Source organism: Catharus ustulatus, chromosome 2 (genome assembly GCF_009819885.2).
Source record: "Catharus ustulatus isolate bCatUst1 chromosome 2, bCatUst1.pri.v2, whole genome shotgun sequence".
Lineage (NCBI taxonomy): Eukaryota > Metazoa > Chordata > Aves > Passeriformes > Turdidae > Catharus > Catharus ustulatus.
In genome coordinates this window covers 105,548,206-105,558,039 of record NC_046222.1, presented here as the reverse complement: position 1 = coordinate 105,558,039, position 9,834 = coordinate 105,548,206, and positions in this window count along the sequence as shown.

Sequence of the window (9,834 nt, the reverse complement as noted above, 5' to 3'; positions counted from 1 at the left end):
TAATTTCAAAGTTTAACAATGAGCAGTTCTCCCTGGTTTTGGAGTCCTTTACATTATTAGACTATTCTGTCAAGTTTTGATGTTAATTGGCTCAAAAAGTGTATTTATTCATCCCAGACCATCACTGCCAGGTGTTGTCATCCTCCAGACATGTCCATGGTGGGACACCTGGTCTTACAATGCTTTGTGAGTCAGGGGTGGTGCTCTGTGGACAACACCGTGCAGCTGCACAGGGGAGATGTTTATTGCTGCCAAATCACAGAAACCACAAACACTGAATTCCAGTAAGCAGATTCCTCTGGTTGAAGTCCTGCAAGTTCATTTCATAGTGAGCTTGATGGGCATTCAGAGAAGAGTGTGTCAGAAACAGAATCAGAGAACCCCAATACACAGGCATAACCCTCACTGCTCAACTGTTACAAGTTAGACGATGAGATACGCTGCTTTCTTTGGGGTTTTTGTTGATTTTGTTTGTTTGTTTTGTTTTTTGCTTATTGCAATTTGATTTTTCTTGCGTTTCTCCATTCTGAATGCAGTGAAGCAGAGTTGTTTATAGAGATAAAAGACTTTCACAGAGATGAAGACTCAGTCATATGTATCAACCAGCTTATGCCTGACCAAACTTTGTGGGTACACCACAAACAGATAGGGAGCTATTTTACAGACTTTGGTGGATAGCTCAGTTCTGTGGAAACAAAAACAGATTCTGCAGCTGATAACATAGCAGCTTGAAGACTATACAAGAATCCTTATTTAATTCACTCTGTATCCCTGGCACTCCTTGTCCAGATAATCAAGGAACTGAGACTAATGACTGTGGCTGAATATTTCCTTTCTTTTTAAGCTTTCAAATTCCTTATGCTTGTTCAGGACTTGCCAGCTTTCTTCATGTTTTAAGGGGAATGTGCATAATAGAGAGTTCTGCCTCTTTCACGTGGCTCTATGGTAGAGCCTGCACAAGCTCTGCCCACTCATTCCAAGCATCTTTTGTTCTGATGTAATATGTTCAAAGAATTCCACTTGAAAAAAATAAATTAATGATCAGTTCTAAGCCTGCTGACCATAACTCCAGTGCATATAAAATACAAAAACAGCACCCATTGTACAGTCTTTGGGGTTAGGGCGCCCTTAACTCTTACTGAACAGTCTGAATTTGCAAACACATTTCCTGAAGTCCCCCTGAAATGTGAAGGAGCATATGGAAAGACAAAATCTTTCCATCAATTTATTCAGCAAATCCTCCTGCAGGGGTTCAGTTGCTATGCTCCATTAAACTGGCAGTGGTTGCCTTGCTTTACATGGCAGCCCAGCAGCCCTCCAAGGCAAAGTGTGCAGAGGCTCTGGAAGAGCAGGAGCAGCAGCACTGCCCCGAGCAGGTCCCATGTGCACGGGGCTGAAGCAGCCATCCCTCTGCTGCTCCCCAGGCTGTGTTGGTTTGTATTTATCTGCATTGCCTGTTCCAGGCTTGGTGTTTGTTTTCTTGTCTTTGGAGGAGGGAAGGTGGGGAAAGGGAAATATTTGTGAATGTGGTTCTTTATTTGCTATTTTTTTGTGTCTCTGTTCTTTATTTTTGGAGTCTGCTCAGTTCCTGCATTCAGCTGCTGCATCCAGAACAAGGGAGCAAGCTGGCCCCACAGCAGTGGCCCATCCTCCTTGGGGTTCGTGGAGGGGAGGAAGGACAGAGTTTTGTTGATAAAGAAGCTATTCAGAATTCTGGAATTTCTTTTAATATGCTCTAGAATATACTAGCTTTTTCACTGGTGACCTGCAAAGACAAGCTCCCTATTCAAAAAACTTATAGCATAGCTTTAAAAGCTTTAAAACCTTAACAAGAGTAATGAAAAGCAAACAATACAGAAGGAATAGATACACAAATCTGACAATCATATGGTTAATAAAAATTTACAGACATCTTTGAGCTTATTTTATTTTGTCACATTTGTGGAAAATTAAAGAGGCAAAACAAGTTAAATAATTCACAAAAAACCTACACTACTGAAAGATCCAGAGAAAATTGTTTCAGCTGCAGTCCACTTCAATGGGAAGAGACAATTCCATTGAAGAGACAATTCTATTCAAGCAGAAAGGGACCAGATGAGTCCAATTCTTTACAGTTCTTGAAGATTTGGATTATGCAAAACTTAACTCTCCTGGCACACTGTTATTCATTAAGTTCTAGTCTAACATCCAAAAAATGAAAAAACACCAAAGATTCAAAAAGAGAAAATAAACAATAATAACAACAACATAAGAAAACAAAAACCAAACCAACCAAACAAACAAACAAAAAGCCTACAACCTGAGTTGGAGCTGAAGAATTTTCTTTGGTGCAACTGGGACCAGAATCCAGGCATACCAACACCCACCCAGCCCTCCTAAGTATTGGGCAACCTCTTTTAGCAAATAAACACAGAGAGGCATTCTTTAAACAAACATCATTTCCTACACCATGACCCAATATACCTACAATGCAGAGAAAGCTTGAATAATTTATCTACAGTATGAGTTCATTATTAAAAGACAAGCATACCATGCAGTTTAAAGGGAATTTGCTTCATTACTTTCAGGATCTTTCAAATCCATTTGTGACATAAATACATGCTTACTAAAAAATTCTTAGAACTTCTGAGAGTCAGCATTCTTTGCAGAAAGAAAATGCCTGATTCCTTTCTTCACTTTCTGAAGTTCACTGCAGTTCTGTGGCATTTTCAATAAATTATCTGGAATGTCTGTGTTGCCGCTTGTTGAAATGCTACTTAGATCAGTTTAATTCAAAGGTCAAACTATTTTCAGTGTTTAACTAAGTCATTTCAAAACATGCCTTACCATTAAGGGCACAGAGGTGTGAGTATTCAAAACCATATTGCCCTTGCAAAATACACATATATTTAAATATTTATATTCCCATTATCTTAAAATGGGAAGAACAGATGTATTAGCTTACTCACTGAATCACGGTGAAGATTCCCAAGGGATTATCGTAAACGTCCATTGTGTCTGAAGTTGATGGGAGCGGGTGGCAAAGTCCTGGGACACAGCAGCTGGGTGGGGGAGCCTTGGCCTCTGTTGCTGCCCCTTCACATGCACACCTGCACACACACCTGCACACAGCTCTCCTCTGTGTGTGTCGCTCGGTGTGGCCCCGTTCTGCTGCCTCTGTCAGGCTGGCTGTGGCACCACGGACCCTGCTGCTGGCTGAGAGCTCCCAGAGGCAGTGGGGGACACGGGGGGGTTCTGTGCCAGTGACGCTCCCAATCCATGTCAATGCTGCTGGCATGGGAGGATCAATGGGAAATTTGCAGTCCTGTGGTCTGAGCTCTAATGATTTAATGACAATTTTTAAAACTGTTGCGTAGCTTCACCTTGAAACAAGCCTTGAGATGAACCTTAACAGATATAGCAAAGTATGTTCATGCAGATTGGATCGTGTGTGATTCCAGCCCAATGTTAATGATGTGTCTGTGTCTGCTGGCATAAGGAGGGATAGGCATAGCTGTGCTTTGTTTTCTTTGCCTTGGCAGTGATTCTTAGAATAGAATATAACTTTGGGGAATGTAATGGAATAAAGCTTTCTTCTGCTTATGCAAAAAAAAATAAATAAAAATAAAAAAAAAAGTGACATCAAGAGAAAGACTCTTTGTCACTTAAATATCACAGGATGAACAGTACAAACCAGTCCACTAAAACCTATGAGTGTATGTCTAAGTTTTCCTCCACCCAGCTGAAGACCACTGATTTTCGAAGAAGGATGCCTCTAGCTTTTTGAGAAGTATGTCTTTAAAAGGATCTTACACTTCCAGACCTTAAGCATTTTACAAACAAATTGTGAGAAACCCATTTTGTCCATGTAAAGAAACAATATTTCCTTACCAGCCTACACTGTGATTTGAACACAATGGTGCTGAGACAGTTGCTGAAGGAATAACAACCTATTCTCCAGTGATCCTGCATGAAGAAATCCTTCAGCTAAGAAAGTCTGATGACAGCTGAGCACATCCAAGGGAGCACTCCTTCCTCTCTTCAGACACCCAGCGTCCTCATTCCAGGAGTGCAGCACTGGACACAACTTCCTTCAGGGAAGATTGTACAGTGAGGCTGGGGTGACAGGCACAGGGAAGCTGTGGGAAAGTGCACCAGCCCTTACCCCCAGACTGCAGTGGGTGACAGGAACTGCTGTGTCCAAGTAGATGAAGAGAAGCAAAACAAGAGGGAAAGGTGATCTGCATACCAGATATGTGAGTCTTTACCATCACAGGCAGCCACCACGGCAATGGATGTGCTGAAAGCAGTTAGTTAAATGGCATCCACATTTCTAACAAACCCTCCCACAGCTCTCACCTTGGTTGACAAAATTAGGAGGAAATGCCATCTCTCCTAGTGAGGTGAAAAACTCCAGAATAGAAGTACAGGCGGCTGGATTGTAAACATTGCTGATGTTCCTGCAGTGATGATTACAGAATCACTGTAAGGTTGGAAGGGACTACAGTTTAACAAAGATCATTTCAGCTAAAGGCTCTAATGACTAAGGCTAATGATCTTGCATTGCAGACCCCAAGAAGAGCAAGACAAGAGAAGACAGAATCACTTCTGTGCACTGGCTGCAGTGGATTGAGACACACGTGGGAAATCCACACCAAGGCTCCAGAGCCTCACTGTAAAAGCAAAGCAGAGAACCTGGTGGCTTTTTACTGTACTGTGCCACTCATATTTTCACACAGTAGAGAAAAGAAATGGATATTATTATGTATCTTTCCATTTTAAAAGTGCCAATGGAAAGTCCGGGGTCTTAATTTTCAGGACAGAGGCTGAACACATTGCATCACCAGCCTCGTTGAAATGCTGATGTCTGCAAGGTCTATTACATGACAGCTGGACACTGTGGTCTGTTAGCAAATTTGTGGCTGCAAATCACAGATGAGGTAAACATCTCCACTTGTGCAAAAAGCACACAGGATTTTTTGCTAAGGTGAGCTTTGATTCCAGCTAAGCAGGTCTATAACAAGTGTGTTGTAGTGCTGTTTTCTCAAAGGTAGTTTGAATACATGATCCAGTAGTTAAAAAACTCCAGGGTACTGAAAAACTCCAAGCACAATGTGGTATAAATAGGGGGTTAGGCATCATTTCTGAATTCAGATCCTAGCTCTGAAACTAATTTTACTTCTGGCAGTGAGCAAATTGCTAACAGACAACTTGTAGAGAAGACATTTGTTCAAACAGGGCTACTGATATTCAGTGTTTAGCCTGGGACATGTGGGCCTGTATTTTCAAAGTGAGTGTCATCCTCAAGGGTTGGCCATGGATGATCATTTTCTTTAAATTCATCTAGATACAAGGCACCACTAATTTGACTTCTGTAATCAGAAACCACTTCTTAAAAAAGCAAGTTTTCATCTCAAGCCTTGCAAGTGTTTTTGGAGACATCCCACGAATTCAACAGGCTTCAAATCAGCTACTCAGACTGCATTAGTTTTCACATCTCCAAAAGAGGAGTAAAGGTTTGCATATCTAAAAGATTATTCAGGCAATATTTGTGGAATAGTTTGATGGTGCAGGTAGTTTACTCCATATGACTTCCTCACTTGCACTTGAGTAGGTAATCTGATCCTTCACTTTCACTCTTTTGTTTTCTGCCATTTGCATGTGATTTTTTCTGGCTCTTTAATTACTCATTTTTCAAATTCTCTTATATTTTGTGAAGAAATCTAGCTATCTGCCCAAACTATGAAAGACATGGCAGAAGTTGTTCATGTACCATTAGACACTGAGGTCAAACTCATTACTCAGAAGAAATTAATGAGATCATTTTAGTGATAACATGATACAAAATGAGATAGGTCCCAGAAGCCAATCTTCAGCACCAGCAGTTTCCCCTTTTCTGGACTTCCCTGTTCTGAAATTCCAGCAAGAGGGGCACTGAAAGAGCTAGAGAGGGAAAAGGTAACATATTTTATTTGCTTTTCTTAGAGCATTTCTTGTGAATGAACCAGTGCTGAAATAAACTAGCCTTAAACATGATCCTTTCCTCTCACTACACTCTTAATAGCATCTTGAGAATCACGTAGTGAACATTTGGGGCCAGATGCTCATCTGGCATGATTTGATGCACACACATTGAAACCAGTGGAGCAGTGATAATACATATACACTAGAAGCTACAACAACTGGGCTTTAATAAAAGGTTTCATAAGTTATGTAACTGGTAATTCCAGTACAGGATTTTTTTTTAATATGATTGACTTTGGTGAGATGAACATGACTATAACCTTAAAAAAGATGTCATACTACTAAAAAAAAAGGACAAAAATCAACTAAACCCACAATAACAGTGCTCCTAGAACTCACAACAAAATTAATTCTTCCCTCACTGTTATGTCCAACATTTTTCCATTAAAACTAGAAGAATGGGACCTATCTTACAAATACAGACTTTTAATCCCTTCACCCAGGACTCTGAAATCATTACAGAATAAGGCACCTGTAGATGTACTCAGCTTTAGAGTTACGTTTGAGTCCAATGAATCCCATCATAAAAGAAGGGATAGCCACTAAACTGAGGCAAGGGGAAGCCTCGTCCTGGTTTTCATGGCTGCTCTAGGTTACAGTGGGCCAGCACTTATTCTACTCTATATCAGTTTCAGTCCACCGGTGCAACATGGTTTCTAAGGATAAGGTGTCAATACCATTTTGTAAAGCCAAAGGCAGGCTTTGCTAAATAAATGAATACACAGAACAGTGCTGATAACTTGCCAATTTGACTGTGCTGCTAGACAGGAGATTAACTACTGCTTCACAGGAATTATTAAAAAATTAAAACTTTGCATATCTTGTCAGTGCCTCAGGTCTGATGGCATTTTAATACAGGAAAGTCTCTAAGTAATCAGGAGGTCAAGATGGTGGCAATACCATAGGGCAATTATTAAATAGCATGTTAGTAAAACTCAGTTTGGAAAAAATAAAAATATTATTAACCCTATTTAAGGGCATGAAAGGGGTGATTTTTTTCCCTACAAAACAGCTAATCTAGACATTCTCTAGCTTCATTTGGTCTTGGCAACAAACCTCATAAGCAGGACTCGCATTGTCTGACACCAGAGGCTGATGGTGCAGTGGGCTCTCTCTGCTGGTCACCCACTGCTTTCTGCCACAGCAGCTTCTAGGATGTGATTCATCTGACCTAATCCAGCTGGCTGCTTTACAGTTAAGATGAATAATGCCCAGAATTGTCTGTTTCTTTCCATTTGCTGTCTATCTGAGTTGTTTGGTGTGCAGTACTGCAAACTGGCAATACTTTGTGTAAAGCAAGAATAGGAGCTAGAGGAGAAGATCTGCACTTGAGACTTCAAGTAAAGGTCTGTGTCTCAGAGGCTCCCTTGAGGCTCTGTATTACAGAGGCATGAAAGCAAGATATAGACTGGACTTTGATGTTACACTGGTCTACCAGCATAACTGGTAGTAAGCTTCCAGGATCCAAACTTGCTCCCCTGATGCAGTATTCCATAAAATTATATTTGCTGTTGTGACTGAATCTGGCCTTCCAGAGGTTTGGAAAGAAGTTTTTTGAAGAAAACCTTTTACATGTCATAAAGTATAGGCTTGCCAGCAATCATGTGAAAAACATGCTCTGGCAATGTTCTGGCTCTGTTCTTAAAAGCCCAACACTCTCCCATCCTCCAAAACCCCAGCACAATAAGATCCACACACTGTCTTTGGGCATCATTCAGGTAGACAATGATTTTGCAGGTATTCAGCAAGAGTCCTCTTCCCATTGTTTATCATAATTACACTCCCTGTCAGAACTTTTCATGCAGTGTTTCTCACTTGCAAAGTGGGCTCCTGCTCTCTTTCCAAGCTTATCTCCAGTGCTGGCCAGTAGTGAAAGGAACCAAGGTGTGGAAAAGACAGGGATGAGTTACTGGGGGCAGACTGACGGTGCTGGAGCTTTGAGCATGTCCCAGGCTCAGTGAAAAGAGTGGGCAGAGCTGGAGGAGAGAAGTGGTGGTGCTAATCTTGTATCTGTGATTCGTTTGGAATTGCAATGTGTTTGTTTAACATTCAGCTTATGTTTGACTTGTATGTATTGATGTTTGCATTAAATCAAGTAATTTTTCTGCACTCATGTTGTATCAACAAAGCTATATAAAGCATTTGACATCCGTAGGAAAATTCTTTGTATGCTATTATTTATCATCTTAAAACCAGTAAACAGATTGGTAAAACAAGCAAACTGATTTTCACGTGTGTTACAAGCTGCAGTAAGCACTATTGTTGTACATGTTCCATAGTTACTGGGAAATATAAAATCAGGAGAAAATTTTAAATTGCAATTTTCAAACCTTGCATCTGCCAGATAAGATCCTATGATGTAATCCCATGTGCAGAATTAGATACAACTCATTGTGAATATGCATGGTGGAATCAATCCAGGACACATAAAAGAAAAAGAGAGAAGTCTCAGTGCTGCCAGAAGTGTTGAACTAAATATTTTTCTGTTTTAGAAACTTGGATCTACAGAAGTTCCAGGTAATAATTAACTTAGACACATTCCTTACTGCCTTGAGCAAACAGAAACTGACACCCTACTGTAAGCAAGCTGGGACTGTGACCCAAGGAGTCATGTCCCACCAGAAGATTTCTATCCACCCCAACATATTTTGGCACAGCGTTGTCTCAGAAACTGGAAGAAACAAATTCTGATCAAGGTTAAGCAGCTCACAGATGGTTTTCCAATGACTGACAAGTCAGGTCTGTTCAAAATAAAGCTGAGACCAGTCACAGTCTGTCTTTTCAGTGGTTTCTGGCTGTTTCCAGTGACTGAGCTGTTGGGGGACCCAAAACAGGCTCACACCTTGCTGACTGCTGTGCATGGAGCTTGAGCATGGCCACGTTACATCAGCAGCAACAAGCAACATTCCTCTTTTGAAAATGGCTAATGAACAACCCCGACAAACTTCACACCAATGGCAATTGGGCTAAAGGTGGCACACATAGAAATTTTACTTTTGAGCTTCAACAAGCCATAATTAAAGATCACCTGATCCAGACATAGCCATACACCATGCTTATTTATTTATTATTGTACCTAATTTCTGTCAAGGATTTCTGATGAGCCATGCATCATTATTGTTTAGATGTTAGTATAACTCCTGGGGAAGTTACACAGCTTTAAAAATTATTTTCAAAACTCATGCACTTTTAGAGTGACATACATAACTCAGCACTACCTTCTTGTCTTCCAGGAAAAAGCATCTTTCTATTTTGTAAAGAAGATGGAGCTTGTAGCAATTAAGTTATACACACAAATGGTATCCTTCCAGTGGGATGGCAGATTCCACAAGCAGCATTAATGAACAAAAGGAGAAGTGTATTTGACAAAGATGAAAAAGAGGAAAGGCTGTAATGAGTAAAACAATTGCATTAATTTACAGTAAATTCACGAATACAAGCCGCACTGAGTATAAGCCGCATCTCTGGGTGTTGGCAAATATTTCGGTTTTTGTCCATAGATAAGCCGCACACGAATATAAGCCACTCTGTCGTTCGCAGCGAGGACCCGCGTGCAATTAGTAACAGAACCGCGGGAGGGCGGGGTTTACTGGCTGAGCTAAGGCTGTGCAGGCTCGGCCCGCTAGGGGCCGCTGACGGAGTCAGGTGGCCCAGCCCGGTGCTGCCGCTCGGGGCCGGCCGCCGCTGCCCCTGGGCTCGGTCACCCCGGGTCGGCGCTGCCCCGCGGTGGCAGGCAGGGACGGAGCTTCCCCCGCTCCTACGGCAGTGGCGGCGGGCGGGGACGGAGCTTTCCCGCGCCCGTGGCGCCGGCGGTGGGCGCGGACAAAGCAC